Source organism: Aegilops tauschii, chromosome 3 (assembly GCF_002575655.3).
Source record: "Aegilops tauschii subsp. strangulata cultivar AL8/78 chromosome 3, Aet v6.0, whole genome shotgun sequence".
Lineage (NCBI taxonomy): Eukaryota > Viridiplantae > Streptophyta > Magnoliopsida > Poales > Poaceae > Aegilops > Aegilops tauschii.
Genome location: NC_053037.3, coordinates 271,191,814 through 271,215,106, shown reverse-complemented (window position 1 = coordinate 271,215,106; position 23,293 = coordinate 271,191,814). Strand labels below are relative to the sequence as shown.

Here is a 23,293-nt window from a genome sequence, read left to right as displayed (position 1 = left end):
CGTCTTGTTTTCACCTATCCAGTGAACCTGTCATATCAATTTTTTTTAATTTTCAAATTTCGAAATTTGTTTCATAGTCAAATTTCTTTTGACCATATCTTTTTATCCGTACCTCCGTTTTCGATGAAACCAACGCCCACTTCTTCGTTATGATCCCCTCTATCCAGTAAAACAACTTAAACATGTTTTTGAAAGTTTTAAAATTTGAATTCAAACAGATTTGTATTCAAACTTTTTTTGTTCATAACTTAAGTTCCGTAACTCCGTTTGAGTTGATTCTTTTTGCAAAGCGAAGCTCTTGACCTAAACTTTCTGATAAGGCCAAATTCACATAATTTTGGTACTGTTAGAAATTGTTTTATGTTGCAAGAGTTATTTGCTTGGTTTTGATGTTTTCCGAAGTGTCTTCTTCGTTCTTCTCGATCTTTTGAGTGATTGCTTATGTGTGGTTGCTATTGCTTGCTTACGATAGATTGACCGGAGTGTGACGAGTAGAACTATCAAGAGTTTTGAGTGCGAATCATCTTCGTCAACATTGCAGGCAAGTAACACTTTGATCATACTTTCCATACCCAGTTTTATTGCATTAGATCTATTCCTCAAACAATTGCATGATTAGGATCTAATTAAATTGTGGGAATTGGGAAGTAGTTGAGGTAGTACCTATTACCAGTTCTCTTACCAAACCCCTTGGGAGTTACTTCTACGTTGCTATATTGCCATGCTATGCTCGTAGACGTGGATTGGTTTTTGAGAGATATTCATGACAGATGTGAGATTGTTAATAATGGTTTACCTAAGGTGGCAACTAAAACTCACATCTGGGTGGATTGAGGCACCTGGAGAACCTAGTGTTGTCTGTTTGTATAAGGACCGCCACCCAGGCTCAAAGGGATCATAAGATTATTCATGCTAGAAACTTCCGTGTGCAGCCACAAGCTATTATGGGCTCTAGCATAGTTGAGTAGGTTACATGATCTCTTGAAGAGGTGGGCTAGCAGATGTAGGGGAAAGTAGGTGTACCGGTCCACCCAGAGTAAAGAGTGATTGTTCCTGAAAGACTGTGTCTCGGTCATCCGTTTCTCAAACATCATGCAGTGCGAGAATCAAGCGGAGGCGATCGAGTCTTGTGGGAAAAAGTGCGCAAACCTCTGCAGAGTGTACAAACTAATCATGGTTAGCCGTGTCCCCGGTTATGGAAAACTTAAGTATCTAGTACCTGGATTATCATTTGAATCTCATCACCATGTTACTTTTTAATTAATTTTGCTGGGTTAATGATGATACTTAATTGGGATTGAGTTGGAGGTACCTTCTCAATGTTTAACAACCACCATGATAGTTAAATAAAATTTATTCCTTTGCAGTAGGGAAAAATTGGCTTTTCGCAAAAACATTATAACCATAGAGCTTTTCCACCAGCCATATATGCAGTTAGTGATAGCCTTTGTTCATCATTTCTCTATGGTGTGAATTTGCCAGTACATTCAATGTACTGACCCGTTTTCGGGCTGCAACGTTTCATGTTGCAGGATATCTTACGACGAGTAAGTGATACGTTAGGGTTACGATTTCTACACTCAACTTTGCCGTTGGTGTTGATGGGAATCCACAACCTTGTTACTTCCGCTATTTTGGATTGAGGTAATAGTATTTTCGTTATTTTATACATGTGATTTACCTCTGTTATAAATCCTCGAGTACTGTGTGTGTCAGCATACCGATCCAGGGATGACACTTAAGCACAGAGACTTGATCCATTCGGGTCAGGTCGCTACACCAAGCTCCAAGAGTAACAAGTCATGGTGGATGAATGTTGCGGGGAACGCGATTTGGTTTGGTCAAAGTGTAGATCGGGTCTTGCTCTCCCAATCCCCAAAGTTTCAACAAGATTGGGTGGAGGGATTGAGAGTAGTGAGCAAAATGGGGTGTAGCAATGGAGGAGCTCAACAAGACATTAGGGTTGAGGGATGGAGGAGGAAGAAGGGGGCTTATATAGTGTTCTTGGCCGGGAGGGGATTTCTGCCCGTTGGACCCCGTGCGCACGGGCCAAGTCAGCCCCGTGCGCACGGGGTGTCCCGAAATATTCTGACTACCCCGTGCACACGGGGGTCAGAGACCCCGTGCACACGGGGTGTCCAGAAGATTTCTGATGAAACATCACAGGACACCACAGCAAAGCACACAATAAGTGGAATATCTGAGGAGGTGTAGGAGGGCTGGTGTATCTGTTTTGGAGGCATTCCCACATGACACTAAATCCACGAAGACCCCTCTTGATAGTGCGGTTTTACCTACGACTCAAATGGAACCAAAACGAAAAACCTTCGAGTCGCCGGTAACCACGCCTTTGATCTATTTGGACTGGGGGGTCGCACACCTCCATCAATGGACACCTTGGAACCAAAGTCTTGAGATAAACTTTAGCAACCAACATTAGTTCCACTAACCACATTGTCATCACACCAAAATATAATCTAAGTGATACTTGCACTTTCACATGGAGCATAGAACTTCAGGCCAAACAGATCAATCCCAGAAGCAGCAAGTTGTCTGATGAAGAAATCCTGGGTGTTGAACCTAATGCCATTGATGATATAGAATACCAAAGTCTTCATGGCGCCTTCAAGTTTAGCTTCAGAAGAATGTCCCTTGATGGGCCATAGAGTACGCCTCAGAATATGGTACACTGTGCATGGCAAGTACTCGAGGTCCTTCACAAAGAACTCCTTTGGGTATTCAACGTCTTGAGGCAATGGCTTCATCATGCTAAGCATTTGGCTCATATTTGGCTTAGGCTTCTGAAAAATGCTCTACAGCTCATTCCTATGAAGCTAACAACCAGGTTCATATAACTCACCTGGAGTGGGCAGGGAAGTAAGCTCGATGATGTCTTGAGCTTTGGCTTCGTGATGCACATCACCTGTCATCCACTCAAGGATCCAAGTCTTCGGATCCCTGTTGTAGCCTCGAATATGGAGAGTAGCATAGAACTGCAGCAGAAGCTCTTCATTCCAGTGTTCCTTGTCAGTCACAAAGGGCAGAAGACCAACATCCGTAAAGCAGTCAAGAGCCTCTTCAAGACAGGGCAACCCAGCCATAGCATCACACTCCAGACGCATGTGTGGAAAGATCCGGTCTTGGTTGTACAGGATGCATGAGTAATAGCTTCGCTGCTAATGGCTCCAAAATCTGTCAGAGGAGATCTTGGGCTTCGTGTATGGGTTCTTGGCACTGTCAAAGAAAGTATTGTGCTCTCTGAAGCTGAGCATGCTGAATGAGCCCTGAGTGGTGACAGCACTGGGAAGCCTTGGCAGACGTGGCTTTGGCTTCTGAACTTGAGGCCTCTGCTCCACATGATAATCATACTGTGGCCTGGGAGCTGTGGTGGAACCATAATAGGCCATTTGACTGTAATAAGCTGCCCACCACGATTGAATGCTTGTTCAATGGTGTGAGGCCTTGGGGGAGGAACAACATCACTGGAGCTGATTGGTGGCACAATGGTGTCAGTGGCAGCATTGTCTTCACCCATTACTGTGTCATTGGCTTTAGTGGCAGCCTCATTGTTTTCAACCTCCATCTGTTCAACAACTGGAGGGTCGGGCACAATCACATTCTCTTTGAGAATGACTGGAGCACTTGCTGGGGGTGTGACTTCTCTTTCTTCTTCGGCTGATGCAGCCGTAATATCTTCAGCCTTTCTCTTCTCAGATTCATTATGCGCTTGAACACATTTCTGCGCATAGTACTTCATGCGCTCGCATGAGCCTTTGGCTTCTTCACGCTTCTTGTGGAATTCTTCCTTAAGATCATGCAACATCTTCTTGAAGATTTGCACATCAGCCACACTGAGCTTGGCCATGTGCTTCTTGAAATGTGCCTTCTCACGATCAATCTTGTTCTTGAGCTCGACGATTTTCTGAGCTAAGGCCAATTCATTGGCAATGGCTCCGTGAAACATGACGCTTATGTCCACGAGCATCTGTAGGTCATCAATACTGAGACTCTGGTCATCAAACCATTCATCGATGAAGTTGTTCAAGATATCAACATCAAAGAGGGGTAGATCATTGAAGATCTTCGCCTCTTGCTTGCGCTTGATCAGCATCTCAAGAGCTTCATCACCAAGATCTTCATCACTGTACAGATCAATGGTGTCTTCCTTGTTGCGCAGAACGGCAACAGGAGTTAGTTCATGCCCAGCAATCTTCATGGGCTTCTTGGTCTTCTTGGTCTTCTTGGAGACACGAGACAGATCTTCAGACTACACACTGGGTTCAGGAGGTGCAGTCTTCAACGGCTTCATAGACGAAGCTTTTGGTGTGGCAGAGGGCTTTGAAGCTTTTGCCTTCTTCTTCTTCTTCTTCTTCTTCTGCTTTGGTGGAGCAGGAGCATCTTCAGAGTCAGCATCATCAGCTGATTGCTCCACCATGGCACTTTGCGCAGCAATGTGGGAGAGGAGCCCATCGAAGCTAGTGAAGGGCCCGATGGCATTGGGATTGGCATCACGAGAGCCATCCTGTCTTGGAGCAGATGGACCAGGGTTGAAGTTGAGTCCGAAAGCTTTGCTGTTCTTTGCAGCTGACTCCTTAGCGAACTGATAGTTGCGTTTGAAGAGATTGTCGTCACGACACCATAACAAGGAAGATGGGTCCGCATTCGCAGGTTGCGGTCCTCGGACCATGCAAGGATAGAAGCCTTGGGCAATAGCTTCAGGCTTGGACTTGGGTTGCAGATTTCTGTAGAGAATATCACCCCACGGGCGCTTGATAGCGTTCTTCTCAGCATATTTAGCAATGACGAAGTTGTACTTGAACCACTGTTCTGCCCAATATCTTCGAATCCATTGGATTCGGGTCTTGGCGCTGATTGTAGTTCTCCTCTGGATCAGTTTTGTACATTTCAAACAGATCAGGAGGCAGATCCAGAGCAGTATTGCCACGGCGCTGCCTGCCACCCTTCCTTGCTGATTTCTCAGTGGCCATGATATTCAGACAGATAGGCTTCAGAACGGTGAAAGGCTTCCGTTTACTTGTCAGGCAAGAACTGGCTTCAGAGGAGTGAATATGATGATGAAAGAATTCAGCAAATGAATGCAGACTATGAGAACCAAGGGATTCTCCCACGGACATGTACCTGTGACAGGATTAGAGATGCGAGGGAAGGGGAAGAGGTCATATGCATTCTCAGAAGATTTTGAAGATAAATCAGTTTGAAGACATTGACCTCATAGTGCGAAGACATTCACTTATTTGAAGTGAGTTGGTTACAGATTTATACGAATCCATGAATAAGTACAAGTGAGGAATCTAACTAGTTATGAAGCATAAGTGAACATACTTTGCAAGATATGAGATTCAGAAAGAGACAGATCCAGATTTGGAAGTGTAGAAACCACTTTTGGTTGAAGTGGATGGATTTGACAGATCAAAAAGACTGTAAAAAGTGAGATTTAATTACCACTGACGAACTGCTAGATGAGGCAGAAAAGGAGGCCGAGCAGTCCAATCTCCCGCGCCCTAACTTGGCGGCGGAAGACACCTACGGTGGCGGCGGAGAAGACGAGGTCCGCGGCTGGAGCGAGGATGGCGTCGAAGATGTCACGGCAGCTAAGCGCTTCATCTCCGGCATTGACGCGGGCTAGCGGAGGCGCTAGGGTTTCAGCGAGGTGGCGAGGTGGAAGAAAAGATAATGACCGCGCGGTGTGTGTATTTATAAGGTAAAGGGCTGCACAGCGTAATTACGCAGGTGCCCCTAGCGGTTCACATCTGATGGACACGTGGCATGCATGCAACTTATTGGAAGTTGTTCCATGTTCCCACGCACGCCTGGATTGTCGGGTGGTCATTCCGGCTTCTCCGGCATTCAGGCAAAAGAGATATAGCATTAAAACAGGTTTAAATGTGTGTCTCTATATCTTCAGCTGACAAGGACCCAGTGATGACTTTTGACAGGTTTCAACAGAATGCATATGACTAGATAGATAGAATTTTAGGAAGAAGCACAGAAGGGGTTAGGGTCCGATCACATTCACTTAGTTCAGAAAAATTGCAAGTTTAAAGACATAGCTATAAGTGAATGTTGTGGAGGACAGAACATGCATACACACACACACACACACACACATATATATATATACACATATATATATACACACATCTGGGCTATTCTGTTTGGCGTAACAGAATAATATTCTGTTACCCTACTTGAACTGATGTTTCAGGCGGTTGTATTGATGATTTTCATCTCGTCGAACTGATCGTCTTTTCGTCGGAATGGGCCGTGTAATATATCGTTGGAAAGCTCTTGACATCTACATTACAAAAATATAGGATTTTGTTTTGCAAAAACATCATGGTTTAAGAGCAGTTTTGAGAAAACCGTTTTTTTTCAAAACCGAAAACATGAATCGTATTTTGGACTCAATTTTCAAACCGTTTGTCGGAATTGAGCAAATAAGATGGCGTTGGAAAGCTGGTAAAAATCCGCATCTTCCATATATCTACTGTTTTTTCAAATTATATACAATTTAAAAGTAATTTGAAAAACGGTGAAATTCTGGGCGGAACGTATTTTCGCATTTTTTTGCAAACGGGTTGTCGGATTGACACAAATGATACGGCGTTGGAAAGCTATGGAAAATGCGCAACTTTTTCATATGGAAATGTTTTTCTAATTCCTTACGGTTCAAAAACATATTTGAAACGGTCAAATTTGATTTTGAACGCGATTTTTTAAAATTTTTTGTCGAAATGGGGCAAATAATATACTGTTGGATAGCTATCGAAAATGTGAAACTTAGCCATGTTGAACATTTTCTCTACTTCACAACCGTTTAATCAGGGGCGGAGCCCAATGGGCCAACCCTGTAGCACAGGCTACAGGGTCCGATTTGTTTTTACGTACTAAATATCAAGTTTTTGGCCCAGGGCAACAGGGTAGGCCGGAAAGAGTGCTACAGGGCCCATAATACCAGGCGCGCCATGCCTCTGCTACAGGGTCCGATTTGTTTTTACGTACTAAATATCAAGTTTTTGGCCCAGGGCAACAGGGTAGGCCGGAAAGAGTGCTACAGGGCCCATAATACCAGGCGCGCCAGGCCTCTTTTGGTCCGCTTCCAGCAGCCCATCACGCACGAAGCCATCTAGCAACTAGTCAACGATCTATGTGGCTTCCCGTATAGCGAACAAAACAATCGATCCGAGAAAAAAGGCGTACCGCCGCGCACAGCGATTCGGCGACGTGTGCAGCGGCCGGCGGCGATCGAACCAAGACTCCAAGAGGCAAGAGCTAGCTAGTAGGTATTTCTACTGTAGCTGCTCTTTCTACAGGGTTCGATTTAAATTTTGGAATTGATCTATTCTTGAGTCCTGACGAAGTGACGATTCGAAGCAGCCCGCAGCAGTAGCACGGATCCGTTCCTGTCTTCCTCGTCGATCCGAACGTCCGCACAGCAGCGGCAGCCGGCACCGGGGGCGTCGTAATTTTCTCTTCTTCTCTCTTAGCAATATATCAATGTGTTTTTGATTTTTTTTGTCTAGATTAAGGTCATCTATTGAGTCGAATTTACCCCTTATTTGTGTTGCTTGTCCAACATATTTTTGTATGTTGCCACAATTAAATCAATAAAATTGTTGCTAGCAGATTGAATGACCCGGGCAAGATAAAATTGATAGAACATTAACATCCAAAATCTGAAAGATCTGGTAAGAAGAAAACACTTTCTGAGGCATTTTATTATGTTCTACTCCCTCCGTTTGTTTTTATAAGACGTTTCAGACAGCTTGCTTTGTACTGTTTTGAACAGTGTCTGAATGTCTAAACGTCTTATAGAAATGAACAGAGGTAGTACTTGAAACTGTAATTCTAGTTTTGTTATTGTAGGTTATTGAGCCTTGGTGTCTGATAATGTGCTTTGGAATTTGAGAATGCAAGACATCCTTTTCAATAAATTTTGTCGTTTATTTTAGCATTATATTGAGCAGTGTGACTGTTGGATTGTTTTTAACCTTTTATAAATCGACTTCTATTATGTTTGGTAATCCGTGTTACAAGCTATGAAACGCACCTTTGTTTAACACATTGGTTGCTAGATTTTTTTTTTGCAATGGTTAAGTGGTGCATCAGGGTAAGACTAGCTCCAGCTCCGCCCATGCGTTTAATAGTAATTTGGAATAAGGTGAAACCCATTGTATTGTTTTTTCCTGTCTAAAAAATAGAGTACTCGTACTGATCTATGCTTGTGTTTGTACTGAGGTATTTTTCACTGAGTAATGTTGAATGGTTCTGAAAAAAGAGTACTCGAACTTATGTCCGTCTGGGTTTGTACTGAGCGTGCTTTCACATACTAGATTTTATTCTATTTTTTCGGTATTTTTTTCCTCGTAACTTTTCAATGGTTTACGGTCTCATAGTCCCCGAGCTTGCATGGTTTATATCGTTGAACTGAATGATATTTTTCTTTAAAAAATGTGTTTTTTAGCTCAGTATTTTTTGCAACGATGTTTTAGACTTCTCTCGTTTTGCGACTTGAACTTTTACCATTTGAATTTTCATGGGGTTTCTTTCTGTTTGAGCTTTTTTCCCAAACTTATCTGGGACGTCGTGTTGAACTTATAACTTTTTTGATTGTGAACTTGTTGTGTTTTAACAATACCAAAGCTAGCAAATAGTAGGAGATTCACCCAACAAAGGGGCTAATTACATAGAGCAGCCACAGTAATACCATGGTCAGATCGGTACCTAGCATCAACAACAATGATTACCAACACATACACATGAACTGATAACAAACTTGCACACAACCTGACAAATAAGAACACACATAAACTAACAAAAAGAACACAATACATGTGAACTGATAATCCCCACGGCTAATGGCAGAGCTTTGTTGCACCTAGGTTCACCCGTTTACTGATAGTAGAACTTCTCAGTTTTATTAATTCAGACTGATGTTTAAATTTTCACCATTTTGGCCTACAGATCAGAATACTAAGAACATATATTTACTGAAGGTCCTGCCAATACAGAGTTACAGAACAAATTCTTTGTCCAATGACAACCAATGACAACGTAAGAGTCACGACCAGTAATCACAAACAACACTATCTCGACCGCGGGCATGTGTGTGCGGCAAGGGGATGCAGATACTCCGATGCTAGATGTGTTGAGACAGCTAGCTCACGCATAGAAGATGATGTACGGCTCACGCAGGAGGCCTTGAACTGCTCACCTGTTGCCACTGATGGCTATGGATCATGCAAAATCCTGACCAAAAGATCACATTATCTTCACGAAACTAATCTCTTGAACTTGCTCCACGACAATCTTTGAACCTCCTACAAGAACAGTCATTATTTTAAAGTTCACATGAATACCTACAAGCCATGATCACAAACATTCACAGAACATTCTTTTAAAGAGTTATGCAGCAATAATTAGAACTAGAAAAATAGGGTGAAACTATGGCATCTACACTACACATCATCTAGACTCTAGCAACAACTGTTTTGCATGATCATTGGTATTTGGAATAGCATACAAAAACTGGACGGAGAAGGGAGAAAGAGTTGGACTGGTGTGATCCCCATACCTGGACAGGGACCGGAGGAAGTAATGCATGGGGGCGGCGGGGGTTGTCTGTAGTCCAACCTCCCCCATGCTGTAGTTTAGAGAGAAACAAATTAGTAAGAGAAAAGAGCAGTAGAGAGGAAAGAGATACGGCAGATGCATGGACTGCTGCTGTTCTTTTTTGTTGAACCATAGATGAAGAAACTCTTGTAGGTCGCAGCTGAAGAATAACAGTGGCTTCATAACAAGTTTAACAACACAACATTTTAGCAACAAGTACGTGCAGATAGAGGTCATCCCACGGATTGGATGGAAACTCGATGCATGAGCTGACCATAAACCAAGAAAAGAGCTACAACTTTTTAATAAATCATATCTTTAAATCTACTTATGTGAATCACCTTTTCCAGAACCAACCACCTCAGACAAATACACGCACAAGCTTACCTTCATTTTAACCGCGGCATTTTTCAGGAAAAAAATGGTGTGCATTAGCTCCACATAAACATGCGGCTTCCTGCATTTTCCATCTTTATGCGTCAAATGCAGTGTGCATTAGTAGTAGCAAGTGCCTCACCATGGTGCCCTGGTCAGGGACGATACCGCTGGCGATGCACCACGGACGCAGATATAGATGGACAACAGCCAGGCAGAATGTAGATAGCTCATCACTTTGGCATCATTGCAGCCGACATCCTTGTGGCCGCGCGTGAGATCACTACAGCATTAGCATGTCGATGTTCTTGAACTGATGAGATTGTTTCATTGCACTGTTGTAACATAAGGACTAGAACAACTATCAATATAAATTGATGCTTTTTTGTAGGTTTTTGAGAATTATAATTTCTGTTTTGTAAATATATAAATTTTCTAAATAGGTGTACTACACCATTACAAAAGTTTGTACTGTACATGTCCATAATAATCACTGTAGCTTTTATTTGACAACAGAGAAACATTTTTAAAAATTTGATGATTGTTTGGGCTAGACATACCAAAACAAACACTTTAGGAAACAAGAGTCTGAACTTTTTGTGCATTTTCCCATTGATCTTCACTGAACTAAAATTAGAATTTGAACTCCAGCTTTCTTTTAATAGAACATGGTAAATCCATGTTGTCTATTTTTTTAACCAGAAAACAAGCAAGGTTGCTCGCTAAAGGCCACATATTTTTTTCATATAGTAAGGCAAGTGAAAGATAATATATAAAGGCCCATTGGAGAAAGAATTAGAAAAGCTGAAACAAAAAAATATGTTACCAGAACTGAAAGCAATGGTTTTTCAAACTTTTGGGTGAGATCATGGTGCTCTAATCCGATTTTGCATATATCTAAAACTCCACGGGCGGCCTAAACTGATGCATAATAGTACGAGTGCATAATTCTTGTAAGAATAAGAAAATACATAGAGTGCACATATAATTTTTCAGGATTTCCTCGATGTTCTGCACATTAAAGTTGATGCACTAAAAATAACGCAAAATTTGAACTAAAAATCAAGTAAAAGCTGAACTCTTGTATAGTTCAAGTAACTGTTTTGTAATTATATGTGTTAACCAAGTGCTATACACAATGAACTGATACATTTTTTATTAGCGAATTGTAGTAATATAGGTATTAGAACTTCTAGCAGTATATATATATACATCGTGTCATAACCAAATAACATTCATGATCTCCACAAGACCATACACTCCAACCAGCAAAAATCATGTGAACATCCCACTCTCTCATATCTTGAGAACATAAATACTAGTCATGCATGATCTCCACAATACCGATAAATTGAGCTGTTTCAATAACACAAATTGAACTTTTTCTATGATTATTTTTTAACTAATGATACATAGTGAATGGTACACTTATTGTATGATTTCTTGCAAAACCATGGAAGTATACTCTGTTCACATCCATTCTGCAACTTTGTTTCCAGAGAGTGGAAGAATTTAGGACAATCCAAATATTTATCTATAATTTGGCCATTCTAGTGTGGTCTGATCTGAACATACCTGATCAGTGATTTTCCAGAGCCATGAAAGGAGTTGGAGGAGGCAACGATGGGGAACAAAGGGTTCACGACGACGCATCTGGGAGCTTGAGGGATGGAGGCGCATGGGGGCTGGTGGGACGCTGCACCGGCAGCTCGCAGTGGTGGTGGCTGTCGCATGGCTTCCCGGGGACGCGGCGACCGGGGATGTCCTAGAACTCTTTCCTGAACATCTTAGGTCAGAACACATATATTTTTGTTATCTTTTTTATATAGACAAAACTTCCAAGTTTTCTCTAAGACACTCATTGAACTGTTAACTTCCTAAAAGTTGAACTATGTATGGATTCATTAAACTTCCAACCAAAATCAGACGAGCATCACAAATGCTACCAGCAACATTTCAAAATCAGCGAGAACACAAGTTTAGTACCATTGTCAGTTCAGTAGTACACACAAGCAAACATGGCTGAATCATCAATTTAGAGATGAGATCTTTATTGTGGCTTCCATTTTGATAGTAGTACATCAGTTGTTTTAAGAAACAAGAAATATGAACAAAAAAACAAGTCTAGCTCCTTGTCAGCATTTCAACAAACATGTGTAGAGGTATATAAAAGAAATTGAATTAACAACAATATATCATATGAACTTGTGGGAGCACATTTTATTTTTTCACTGCATTTTCCCCACAACTTGTTGCAACAAAGCACCATCTTTTGGGAGCACAATGGTTTGCAGAATCATTGCAGCTGGGACCAAATTGTACTGCTATGAATCAAAACTTCAGAGACAACTAAACTGTATTGCTATGCAATCAAAATTACAGCTGCAAGCTAGCAAGCATACGTGATTCCAGAAATGTCCCCCAACATGTACTAGGCAGTTTCAGAACCTGTACTGACAATGAACTATGGATCGACGGCTAGAGGCGGAGTGTGACGCCCGGATAGTTAAGCTACAGTAAACCTCTGCTAATGAGGCCACGTCACCACGATTACTGTTGTTAGTTTCACGATGTTTCAACCTCGTTCGAATTCAAATTCAAAATCAAGTCGAACGATAAAAGTTTTCAAATATTAAAACTAAATGTTCGGAGTGAGCCAAATAATACATAGGTAATTATGGTGGAGAAACCACACCTTTATAAAATGTTTAAACACTCTAAAATGAATAAAATAGTAGCAATAATAATTATTTAAATGCTTTTAAAATGATAAACAATTTCAAAACTATTTTATTTCAGTGCTAAGTTGTTTGTGGCTGTGGCATAATTTGTAACATCTATTTGGGTGCCACTTTAGTATTTTACCAAAACTGAAAATAAAAGAAAACTAAAAAGAAACAAAAGAGAAATAAAAACAGAACCCCCCCGGCCAACTGGGCCACAACCCAGCCGGCCGGCCCACCGGCCCAACTGCGCCCCTGGCCTATATGGCCTGCTGACGCTCAAACCCTAGCCTCTCCCCTCCCCGATCCCCTCTCACCCCCCCTCGCCCCCTGGATCTGGACGGCGCCCCTCCCGTCGCCTCGCACGATCCCCCCCACTCCTCCCGCACGAACCCCCCCACTCCTCCCGATCGAGACACCCACTCCCTCTCGTTCTCCAGCGTCACCGACGACCCCGCCGCCCGGATCGACCGCACCGCGCCGCCTCGACCACTCCTCCTCGGTGGACGCCTCGCCGTCCTCTCCGCCGTGCGCCGCACCCCCTTGCCGCCTCCCCGCCGGACTGCCTCCCCGCCGCCCGGTCGTCCCCGTCCTCCTTCCCAAGGGCCTCCCTCGAGCCTCGCATGGTCTCTACTCGCCCGTGAGGACCCCAACCTCCTCTTTTCCCTCTCGCTCGTCCCCGCACGCTGACCGCCTCACCACGCCCCGCGACCTCCTGTGCGCGTCCGCACCTGCTGCGCCCATGGCCATGCCCGTCTGCGCCGGCAGCCGCGCCCTGCCTGCCGAGCCCGCGGCAACCGCGTTGCCGCTGCTCCCGACCCCGGCGCTCCACGCCCCGGGCCACTCCCTTTCGCTCTGGCCATCGGCCCCGCTCGCGCGACCGCGCCCTCGCGCCGTCCAGCCGCCGCCCTTGCTCCCCGTGCCGAACCCCGTCGCCGTGCGCCGCATCCACGGCCGCATCCGCGTCGCGCCGGCCGCTTGCTATGCGCGCCCGCACGCACCCTCCTGCGTCGCGCTTGGCCGCCGCCCCCCTCACCCCGCAGACCCGCTCCAGCCAGCTGCGGCTGCCCTGCCGTGGCCGCCGGCCATCCGCGCGCACCCGGGTCCAGGCGACCCTGTGCCCACGCCCGTAGCTGCAGTCGCCCGCGCCCGTAACTGCAGTCGCCCGCGCCCGCTATGGCCTCTGGCCCTACGACAAGTGGGCCCTTGCCCAGAACGTTTTGATAAAAAAATAGTAAAAAGAAAAATTAATTAAATTAAAAATAATAATTAATTAATTAATTAACTAATTAATAATTAATTAAAGAATTAATTCTGATTAGATTAGCCTAATAAATTAATTAACCTGACTAATCTGTTATTTAAACTAATTAAATTGGTTAATTAGTTAACAGTGTATGACAGTGGGACCCGCATGTCAGTTTGACCCAGTCAACACCTCTGTTGACTGCTGACGTCATGCTGATGTCATGCTGACGTCAGCATGCACTATTCTGGATAATGTTGAAATAAATTAATTAAATAAATTCTAAAAATTATTTGAAACTTTAGAAAATCATATAAAATAAATCGTAGCTCTGATGAAAATACTTTCTACATGAAAGTTGCTCAGAACGACGAGACGAATCCGGATACGCAGCCCGTTCGTCTGCCACACATCACTAGCATAGCGAACACGCAACTTTCCTCTCCGGTTCATCTGTCCGAAAACGTGAAACACCGGGGATACTTTCCCGGATGTTTCCCCCCTTCGCCGGTATCACCTCCTACCGCGTTAGGGCACACCTAGCATCGCGTATTAGCTCGTTATATTTTGTGATGTTTTGCTTGCTCCGTATTTATTGTTTCTTCCCCCTCTTCTTCTCCGGTAGACCCCGAGACCGTTGTTGATGCCACTGAGTACGACTACGGTGATGACGACCCCTTCTTGCCAGAGCAACCAGGCAAGCCCCCCCCCATTTGATCACCAGATATCGCCTATTCTTCTCTATACTGCTTGCATTAGAGTAGTGTAGCATGTTACTGCTTTCCGTTAATCCTATCCTGATGCATAGCCTGTCATTGTTGCTACAGTTGTTACCCTTACCTGCTATCCTACTGCTTAGTATAGGATGCTAGTGTTCCATCAGTGGCCCTACACTCTTGTCCGTCTGCCATGCTATACTACTGGGCCGTGATCACTTCGGGAGGTGATCACGGTTATATACTATATACTTTATATACATGACACGTGTGGTGACTAAAGTCGGGTCGGCTCGTTGAGTACCCGCAAGTGATTCTGATGAGGGGGCTGAAAGGACAGGTGGCTCCATCCCGGTAGAGGTGGGCCTGGGTTCCTGATGGCCCCCGACTGTTACTTTATGGCGGAGCAACAGGGCAGGTTGAGACCACCTAGGAGAGAGGTGGGCCTGGCCCTGGTCGGCGTTCGCGGATACTTAACACGCTTAACGAGATCTTGGTATTTGATCTGAGTCTGGCCATTTGGTCTATACGCACTAACCAACTACGCGGGAACAGTTATGGGCACTCGACGTCGTGGTATTAGCCGAAGCTCTTCTTGACGTCAGCGACGGAGCGGCGCGCGCCGGATTGGACTGGAACGCCTGCTAGGCTAGGTCTACTTCCGGCCGCGTACGCAACGTGCAGGTGTGCAATGGGCGATGGGCCCAGACCCCTGCGCGCATAGGATTTAGACCGGCGTGCTGACCTCTCTGTTGAGCCTAGGTGGGGCTGCGACGTGTTGATCTTCCGTGGCCGGGCATGACCCAGAAAAGTGTGTCCGGCCAAATGGGATCGAGCGTGTTGGGTTATGTGGTGCACCCCTGCAGGGAAGTTTATCTATTCGAATAGCCGTGTCCCTCGGTAAAAGGACGACCCGGAGTTGTACCTTGACCTTATGACAACTAGAACTGGATACTTAATAAAACACACCCTTCCAAGTGCCAGATATAACCCGGTGATCGCTCTCTAACAGGGCGACGAGGAGGGGATCGCCGGGTAGGATTATGCTATGCGATGCTACTTGGTGAACTTACCATCTACTCTCTTCTACATGCTGCAAGATGGAGGTGGCCAGAAGCGTAGTCTTCGACGGGATTAGCTATCCCCCTTTTATTCTGGCATTCTGCAGTTCAGTCCACTGATATGGCCCTTTACACATATACCCATGCATATGTAGTGTAGCTCCTTGCTTGCGAGTACTTTGGATGAGTACTCACGGTTGCTTTTCTCCCTCTTTTCCCCTTTTCTATACCTGGTTGTCGCAACCAGATGCTGGAGTCCAGGAGCTAGAGATCCCGAGGATGATTCTACGTGGAGTTCGGCTTTGAGGAGTAGTTAGGAGGTCCCAGGCAGGAGGCCTTGCCTTTTCGATCGTTGCTACTTTTGTGCTAGCCTTCTTAAGGCAAACTTGTTTAACTTATGTCTGTACTCAGCTATTGTTGCTTCCGCTGACTCGTCTATGATCGAGCACTTGTATTCGAGCCCTCGAGGCCCCTGGCTTGTATTATGATGCTTGTATGACTTATTTATGTTGTAGAGTTGTGTTGTGATATCTTCCCGTGAGTCCCTGATCTTGATGGTACACATTAGCGTGCATGATTAGTGTACGATTGAATCGGGGGCGTCACACGGAGGAGCTCCACCCCGGCGAGTCTCAAAGCCCCGCCACGTCAGCCAGATTCGCACCGTCCGACCCGCAGGAGGAAACAGGTGGAGGCGGCTACCAGAGCTGGCAGAGGATGGCGGTTGGCGGCACCGGGAGCTGGAGAGGTTGGGGACTAGGCGTCGCGGGGATCCGGGGAGATGGGGGCATGCGGCGCTGGGATCCAGGGAGGAGGTAGGGGCGGGGTGGCGCCAGGATCCGGGGAGGTTGGATGTTGGGGGCCAGGCGGCGCCAGGAGCCGGGGAGGAGGTGGGGCGGGGAAGCGCCGCGAGCCGGGGAGGAGATGGGGCGGGGCGGGGCAGCGCCGCGAGCCGGGGAGGAGGTGGGGCAGGGTGGCGCCGGGAGCCGGGGAGGAGGTGGGGCGGGCCGGCGCTGGAGCCGGGGAGGAGGTGGGGCGGGGTGGCGCCGCCGGGAGCCAAGAGAAGGTGGGAGCGGGGGTGGCTGAATGTGTAGGTGGGTGGGCGTATTTACTTCTTTTTTCTCGTTCGAAGACGGTTGACAGGCTGATTTTGAAAACCGGACGCGCTCCCTTATAGGGCCGAGGGGTAATAGAATGTTATTCTGTTACTAGTAACAGAGTAGTCATGTCCTATATATACATAAACACTATTCTGATCACGGGATCAGAATAATATTCTGATCACAACCTGAACTGTCTGAGTAACGCGCCTGAACTTCCCTCTGTACAAACTCGAACTTCGGGCTATCTTCGCAACCATGGCTTCCCACGCGAATTATTCTTGTTAGTCGTGTTTTATATGATGTTAGTGTAATCTAGAAACGTTTTTTAGCAACTAAATACCGGTTTTAAATAGGAATCTCGCTCGTTGGCGGATTTTGCTCTCGGGTCGTGATGAAATTGCGTTTTTCGCAATTTTACTACCTGAGTTGTTCGACCTGAACTTCTCCCAGTGCTAGGTTGAACTTCCGCCAACATTGCCCAAATGGGGCTTGCGATATAGCGTTGGAAAGCTATAGACACCAGTATCATGACCCAAGTTAAATTTTTGGCAAACTGTAAGCGGTTTAAGAGCAGTTTTGAAAAGCGTTTTTTCTTCATACAAAAAACATGAATCGTATTTTCGATCGCATTTCTAAACCGTTTATCAGAATGAGGCAAATAATATGGCGTTGGAAAGCTGCTGCAAAACCGCTCCTTCCACATGTTGAAAGTTTTCTCTAATTCCCTACGGTTAAAGAGTAATTTGGAAAATCGTAAAATTTCGCAAACCGAATAGCCGAGTTCGTATTTTCGATGTCATTTCTAAACGGCTAATCCAATTGAGGCAAATGATATGGCGTTGGAAAGCTTATGAAAATGCGCTACTTTTTCATGTAGAATTTTTTTTCTAATTTTGAACGGTTTAAGAGTAATTTAGAAAACGGTACAAGTTTCATCGAGTTCATATTTTTGATCTATTTTTTAACCGTATGTTCGAATGTAGCAAATGATATGGCATTGGAAAGCGTGAGGAAATGGGAAACTATTTTGTATATATTGTTTCTCCCAATTCCTTACTGTTTTATGTCAATTTTGTAAATGGCTAAAAACGTATTTTCGCTGTAGTTTCTACAAACTTTATCGGAATGGGGCAAATAATATACCGTTGAAAAGCTAAGGAAAATGCAAAACTTTTTCATGTTGATGGTTTTCTGTGATTCCTAGCCGTTTTCAAGTAATTTTGAAAATGGCAAGATCATTCGTTCTGCCTTTATCACGAAACAGATTCTTCGAAAATGCACCACGTGAAGAACCTGAACTTCTCGGCATGTCTATTTGAACTTCACTCTGTTTTTCACGTGCTTTTTTTGCTCGTAGATCCCCATCCACTGCTCGTAGCTCTCCATCCACTCACCGGAATTGAGCAAGTGATATACCGATGGAAAGCTGCTGTAAACACGCAACTTTCCTGTGTTGATCGTTTTTTCATACTCGTGACAATTTGAAAAGTTTTTCATCTCAAATTCATTCACTATAGTAGTCGAACTTCGTGCTGTTTTCACGTTGAACTTTTGTGACGTATTTTCGTTTGTAATTTTCTCATCCATTTCGTCAGTGTTACACAAATGATATTCTTTTTCTACAAACCTCTCTCACAATATTTTTTTTAACTTTCTCCAACCGAGGACTTGAATTTACACAAATGATATTCCTGTCATTTTGAAGTAAATTAGAGAAATGACGAAATCATGATTTCTGCCTTCATTGTGAATGGAAACACACTGGGTGAAGTAGTTGAACTTCTCGGGCATGTTTGTTTGAACCTCACTCTGTTTTTGACGTGTTGTTTTTCGCACTGCGTGAAGTAGTTGAACTTCTGGGGCATGTCTATTTGAACTTCACTCTGTTTCACTTTATTTGTATTTTTCTTATATGAAATACACACCATGTAGTACTGAACTTCCGGTTGTTATCACTTTGAACTTCTCTCTGGTTTGAGAGAATTTTTTTAAAACACAAAAAACAACATGTTTTTTTATGTATTTTGGACATCTAAATACACGGTGAACCTCTCTCACAAGAATTTTTTGAGCTTTTCCTCGTCGAGCACTTGAACTTCTAGCAACCATTTTTTCGTTTATGAGTTGTTTTTAAAAGTACAAAAAATGGCATCTTGTTTTTATTTTTTGAACAGGTAAATCCTATGTTTTAATAAACTCCGAACTTCTCTGTTATTTCAAGTTGAACTTCACCTTTTTATTATTTTGAGTAAAGAATTGTATTGGATTTTTATATGGAAAAAATCGAACATGGAAATACAAGGTGAACCTCTCTCGCAATTTTTTTTTAACTTCCCCTTACAGAGCACTTGAACTTCTTTCAACAAACCTTTTAAGATTTTATTTTTCTATACTATTATTCTCACCTGAAATGCATTCCTTGCAGCACTTGAACTTCTCGTTGCTTTCACGATGAACTTCTGTCACATTTTTGTGTATACATCGAATTACACACAATTGATGGTCGGACGTCATTTTTTGCCATTTTTAAAACATGTAATTGGAGGTCGGACGTCCCGCAATATAAATTCTGAACCGTGCACGGAGGTGCATGTGAACTTCTTGCAACAAAACGTTTAAGCTTTTTATTTTCTATTCTTATATTCTTATCTGGAACGCATTCCGTGTAGTAGTTGAACTTCCCGCTGCTTTCACCTTGAACTTCTGTCACGTATTTTTGTTCAACCTCTCTCACAATTTTTTTTGAACTTTCTCAGGCCGAGCACTTGAACTTCTAGGAACAAAACTTTTAGCCTTTGCTTTTTTATTCCTTTTTAATACAAATGCACACCGTGTAGTACCTGAACTCTCTCGGTTAGGTGAAAATATCTAAGTTTTTGATAGACACTCTACCTTCTTTATTTTGAACATCATTGTGTACCTTTAGTATTGGGGGAAATCTAAGATTTTTATAAACATCAAACAACTTCATTTTTTGAAATTAAGACTTTATGTTGTTATTCATTAGTATAGGGAAAAGTCCTAGTTATGTAATAAACATTGAACTGCTCACTTCTTTAAATTTGAACTTTCAGATCTTAAAAAAAACAGTGGCAAATCCATGTTTACAAACTTGTTAAACTGCTCGGTTTTTTTATTTTGACCTTCTTGGTTTTTTATAAACATTTTGAACTTCTATGTTATTAAAATTTGAACTTCTATGTTAAATGTAGAAACACCATCTTTTTTAGAACTTTTTGTTTTTTTAGAAATGGTTAAACTTACAAAACAAAATTATGGTTTTTCCCACCTTACCACGAAATTACTATGTTATATCTTGTGAAGTTTTTCTTTTGTCTCGTGGCATTTCTAGGCATTTTTTGCTGTCGATGAAATGGCCTAGGCGGTATTTTTTTCATTGATGAATTTCTTCAGTATGTGGTACACGTGAACTTATGAATTTTTGAAACATGAACTTCGCATGCTATTGAAATTAAAAAAAAATTACACACAACAATACACATACACTTCGTGTTCTACATGGACAAAGTTCTATTAAAATCACACATCGGATCACACACCCAGCAAAGACAAACGGGGTACCACACAGCAAGTACGCGTGCTACAACACACGTGCGCGCGCACACACACGCACGCACGCACGCTCAAGCAGTCACAACACGAAGAACGCAAGCACCAAAACACACTAACGCAAGCCCGTGCGTGGCATTTTGGTTGGCCCACAATCCTCCATCACGCTGACGCTCGCGGTCCTGCGGCTCTCTGCTCCATAGTTGAACTTAAGCTGTGCACGCGCATACATGGATCCATCAAGAGTCAAGGCAATCTTCAGTTAATTTCTTCAAATGTTTGTTCTCTAGCGCATGGCTTCCATCAATTTGCTCAATAATTCGGCATGGAACCACAAAACCAGAACTTTTCTTTTGTTCTGCAGAACGCAAGTGCAAAAGCTTGCTAACACTGATGTCGAGAGAGTGTCGGTGTTCCAGAAAATATACTTTAACATACTTTTGACCTTCTCGAACATTTCTTTTAACCTTTAGCTGTTTTTCTTTATTCCAATATAAGCGAGCCAACTTGACAACAACGTATAATGCTCATTTTTTTGTAGCTTAACCAACGCATCTGGCAAAGCCGACCTGCAACAATTGCCAATTTTTAAGAGGATAAACACAAACAAATGTGATGCAACTGGAGTTTTGCTGCAGACAACTGAGTTCTGCTGTAGACACTGTAGACACAAACAACATTAGCTTATGTAGGACAAAGATATCAACTAGCAAGACACGAAGACACATCAGCTGGGCATCGGCGGTTTCAAGGAGTTGAGTGTGCTTTGCACTGAAATACAAAACTACACAAAACAGTTTCCGTTGAGGCATTAACACGGACACTTTGAAGTGCATCTTACAGTGCCATTGCTCCTCGCCGGCGGCCGCTTCACCACTGCTACAGCACCCACCTTTTGGTCCCCAGAAGTGTTTAAAGAGAAGCACACTTGTAGCCTGAAAATGACCAGGCGCACAAGAATGTTCAGAGAAAAATGTTTGGAGACAATGAACAGCCATAGCCTGAACACATGTAGATGCCCAACTGTGAACTCTGATCGTGGGCAGATCGTGCGCTGATCGTGGGCCAGCAGCATGGACCGAGCGCCTGTCTATGGAAAGCAATAATAACAACGTATACATGAATGATCATAGGAGCTATTTTTTTTCATATGTTGTCATTTTCACAAAATGAACATTCATAGTAATAATGACCTTCCAACGTAAATGTGTTTGACCTTCTTTCTAATTGCTCCGAAACTATTGTTCAGTTGAACTCTCTGCAAAAAAATTATTGTGCTGTACGTTGCAAACTAAAATAAAAAAATCAGTTATAATAACCAATAACTACAAACTTATAGGGGGACAACAGTTATTAGCCAAATGGATAAAGTAAAATGCGCACAGACCAAGTGCAACATTAGAAGGTTAATACATTTTGGCTGCACAGACTACGTGCATTTTGAAAAAATAGAGTAACTCAGTTTGGGTAAAATATGCTACTGTACATACACACACATGTTCATTACTTGGTAAAATGATTAGATGCTACCACCAATGGCCAATTTGAAAACCTATGTTTTCTCTTCACTGCACATCCTCTCCCCATCTTCTTGGGTGCTACGGTGGCACTGGGCTTGGCTTGAACAGTTGTTCGCCTGCATCGCGATGCCAACAAGAAGGGGGAAGAGCAGGATCAGGGGAGGAATGACCAACAAAAACATATCCTCGCCATCTCTCTCCATCTTCTGTCTTTAGCTTCAGCCCAACAAAAACAATTGCAGCAACAACAATTAGCTCAACAGTGGCCCGAAGGTCAACTTCTTATATATATGCAGGACAAGGAGCTTCACGGAACCTGACATTAGGGGAGGTGGACGCATCTGCTCTCGCGAGGTCAACAAGGAGTCAATTCAAGTTGAGGAAGTGGCGAAGAGAAAAATTGTAGACCGTGGACAGAGCATGTCAGTTCTTGTTGTTGAAGGCAGCGGAGTGGCATCCAGGAGTCGGAGAGCTCAGGGGGAGGTTGCATGCGGTGGTTGTGGGTGTGCGAGCCAGCGTCACGCTCATTACTAGCACGGGGCATCCAAACGAATGGGACAGACCATCAGACATATAGAAGTGTCATCCAAGTGTAGTTTTTTCAGAGGACAAACACAAACACAAATGTTCAGAGAAGGTCAAATCCTTCTGCACCAAGAGTTCAGAGAAGCAATGGAGGGTGAATACCTGCACGACGGTAGAGGCGTCGGGAGGAAGGAGGTCTCAACACCGTCCACCATCGATCTGTGTTGGGCGGCGCGCCGGTCTCGTCGGAGCAGACGTTGTCGGGATTGTCGGCGTCGAGGAGCAGGTGCGTGGCGACGATTGGGGGCCGATGGCGCGGGGTCGTAGCCGTACGTGTGAGACGGTCGGGTCCTGGGGGAACGGTCGGCGGCCGGCGCCCGTTCCCTAGGAGGTTGGGTCTCGGCGGCGAAGGATTGGGGTGGCGATCGCGCGGGGTGCTTGGAGACAACGGCGCAGCGGGGCGTGCGGGCGGCGGCGGCAGGGTGCTGGGACGGGCGGGCAGCGGCGGCGGCGCGCAGGTGGCGGCGGCATCGAAGGATCTGGGAAGGAACGTGGTTGGGTTAGTTTTTTTTTTTCTACGGAGTTCGGGAGGAACTCGTCTGCCCTATATACAGGACGTTATGATCCAAATAACTATGGGATTAGAATAATGTTGTCATATATATATATATATTAGTATAAGACCAAATCAACATTGTGAAGATAAACCTTGAAGTCAAATCAATGTTGAAGACAAATCAAATGCGAAGATAATGCAATCATGACGCCAAATGTAAATCTTCGAGAAAGTTTGGTGGTGGCGTTACCCACAGTATAGGAAG

At 44.0% G+C, this 23,293-nt stretch overlaps 1 long non-coding RNA gene across 1 annotated transcript; it reads right to left on the bottom strand.

Moving 5' to 3' along the window:
- Nucleotides 1-21,760: 21,760 nt before the first annotated feature.
- On the bottom strand, nt 21,761-23,033 carry LOC109770350 (uncharacterized). The gene is made up of 3 exons (XR_002234565.4): nt 22,635-23,033; nt 22,264-22,477; nt 21,761-22,163 (listed from the first exon to the last, which is right to left on the bottom strand). It is a non-coding gene; the product is annotated as an uncharacterized lncRNA (long non-coding RNA).
- Between the last annotated feature and the right edge of the window lie 260 nt (nt 23,034-23,293).